Source organism: Ailuropoda melanoleuca, chromosome X, assembly GCF_002007445.2.
Source record: "Ailuropoda melanoleuca isolate Jingjing chromosome X, ASM200744v2, whole genome shotgun sequence".
NCBI classification, from domain to species: domain Eukaryota; kingdom Metazoa; phylum Chordata; class Mammalia; order Carnivora; family Ursidae; genus Ailuropoda; species Ailuropoda melanoleuca.
Window position 1 is genome coordinate 18,229,214 of NC_048238.1, and position 3,143 is coordinate 18,232,356.

The window sequence follows — 3,143 nt, forward strand, 5'->3', positions numbered from 1 at the left end:
TTGGGTTTCTTTAGTAATACGTTTTTCTTCAGTTTGACACCTGGCTGGAGGGCCTACATTAGCCCCCTCAGTGCCTTTCCACTAATTGTGCCAGCTAGAAAAAGGGGGCGGTCGCCATGCTGGGTTTGGCCTGCAGTCAAGGGTTTTAGGTGTGTTAGACAAAGATACCCCTTTCCCTGGCCCAAGAGAGAGTTTGCCCCGGCTCAGCCCTGGGGCCGAGGTCCTCATTCTCTGCGCAGCCTGGCCAGTGACGCGCAGGGTGGCCCTGTCTGGATCGTCTCCTTCACCAGCATAGGGGATTTGTGTTCTGTCTCGTAATGGGCCAACAAAACCCAGTCTTGAAGCCATTTACCAGGAGTGATGATTTGTTTTATACACTTTCAAAACAGAAAACATCTGTTCTAGCCAAGGAGGGATTGAATAATGACATAGTGGCTTTCCTGTTCAGGGCAAGTACTGCTGGGCTTTGTGGGACTCGGCTGTGCTGGGCACATTGTCTTTACCACCCTGCAGCTCAGTCACTTCCTTGGTAGGTTGACCCCACCAGGCTTCAGTGACAGACTGAACGAGGTCCATTCTTTTTATGAAGTTTGAAATTGGAATTTTTTAAGGGGGTGGATTTTGGTCTTAAACCCGAATATCATTCAGGGGATATAAGTCAGGCTTCCACCTTTTAATTTCCTGAAACCAATTTTCGGAATAGTGAAGCCAGCTATTTTCTGCCAAATGAGTTTCCCAAAGGCACGGTTTTGCTGGGGATGAGCGAGACTAATGAGACATGAGGTCACCACCCGTGTTGGGTGATGCCTGTGTCATGATGGGTGTGTGGTGTGCGTTCTGCTCCAGGAGTCTTTCCCTGATGAGGGGCTTTTTCCTGGAAGCAGCCTCAGTTCAGTTGGCCATCATAGGGCTTGGCCACCCTGACATTCTCTGACTCTACCCAGGTCCCCTGTTCTCTCTCACTGTGGCCTCCTAGGTGCTGCCTTCTCAGAGGAGATGATTTCCTTGTGGGTGAACCACCCCCCCCCGGTATATTTTTGAGAACTTTGAAGTCCCTTTGCTTTCTGACTTCCTCTCACACAGTTGCTGGTACCATACAGGCCTCTGGGTTGTGACCCACTTGTGTCCACCTGCTCCTGTTTGGGGGCTTGGGGCTGCACACTCATCTAGTCGTGTTTTAAATGTCCGTGAGTTTTGGTGGTGCTATCCTAACAGCTCTGTGTTCGGGGACTCAGAAGATTAAAAAGTGATGCCCTCACTGCCATTTTTGCTACACTGTTTGCTATCGTTAACAAATGTTGAAAATACTAATTTTGGTGGGTGTATCACTCTGCCAGAGCTGCCGTAACAAAGTGCTAGAGATCCCGCGGCTTAAAACAACAGACACATTCTCTCCTAGTTCTGGGGGCCATAAGTTCAGAAACATTGTTGGCAGGGCCATGGTCCTTCTAAAGGCTCTAGGGGAGAGTCCTTCCTTGCCTCTTCCCACTGCTGGTTGCTGCTGATGTTCTCGGCCTGTGGCTGTTAGCAGTATCACCTGCTCTCTTTATCCCCATGTCTCCTCTTCTGTCTGTCATGAGGGCTCTTGTCCTTGGATTTAGGTCCCACCGGCATAATCCAGGATGATCTCATCTCTAGCTCCATAATTACATCTGCAAAACCCATTTTCCAAATCAGGTCACACTTCCAGGTTCTGGGGGTTAGGATGTGAACATATCTTTTTGGGGGGCCACCATTCCACCCAGTATAGTGGGGGTAGGTGAAATGTGTGTGTGTGTGTGTGTGTGTTTAAGATTTTATATATTTGTGTGTGTGTGAGAGAGAGAGAGAGACAGAACGAGTGGGGGGAGGGGCAGGAAACCTGATGTGGGGCTCATCCAATCCCAGGACTCTGGGATCATGACCTGAGCGGAAGGCAGAGAGGCTTAACCGACTGAGCCACCCAGGCACTCCGAAATCTGGTTTTTAAGTGGCAGCTAACTCTACATTTTTTGAAAAGTCCGTGCCCCTAGAATAAGACACATTTGCTGTCCAGTTTGGCCTCTGAACCCAGTTCGTGGTCTTCATTTTTACTGTGCTCTGGAAGGTTTGGGGACTAGTTCCAGACATCGCTGGAGATAGATTCTCAGTAGGGTGAAAAAAAATCCTTCTAGTCCAAGCGTTGGCACTACTTAGCTTATGGAAGGAATTCTGTGATTTTTCTGGTGAAACCACACTGCGGTCAGCTGTGAATCTTTTTTGTTTTTTTCTTTTGCCTTGGTTCAGGTCACATACTCTTCGTACATACTCTCTGTTTTGACACTTTGCGGCCTACACTGTTTTCTCTGTCATGTGGAAAAAGCTCCAGCCTGTGGAGGGCTGGTGGGACAGTACAGAGTAATTCCTTTTGTCTCATCTCGGTTCTTTATCTTACCCTTCTCAGGCAATCAGTGCTTAGCAGATCAGACTGGAGGAGAACAAATTGCATTTTGCCTTTCCTCTAAGTGTCGTAATGTTGGATGTTCTTGAAGATTCTGGCATCAAGTGAACCTGCAGAGATTAATGCAATTTCTAAAACCTTGACCAAAGTTCTACCTGGGGATATCAAGCTCCACTTGGGAGGTGGGTGGGGAGGCAGAGGGGAAGATGGGCCTCTGGCCAAGGACAGGGTCACAGTGAGTAGCAGGTTGTCCCATAAGGAATTGTTGTTCAGTCTCTACTATATAGAAATATGTTACTGAGTAGCCCCATTTAATTTATTTTTCCTATTATAATAGCAACCCATACTTGAGACACCTGGAACATAAAGCCAAAAGTTTTTAAGTCCTTTATTATACCCATCAGGAGTGGGTGGACATCCCCTTTCTAGCACTGTATATCCTCATTAATTTATTTTCCCTAAAATGGACGCTCATTTATTTGCTCTCTTGGATTTCTGGTTAGGCTAAACACTGTGTTGTGTCATCTCTGGTTGGCTGAATTCCTGTCTGTGTCCTTGGCACAATTACTTTGTGGTCGGCGTTTTTGTGTCTTTCTTGTGTTACCTGGTAATCTGTGTAGCCTCTCATTGGATTGAGAACCTTCATAGCTCGTGACAACGGGCCTAAGTGCCACTGGCAACTCTTGTTCAGGTTTTCTTACAAAGTTTAGTCGTCAGACTAAAC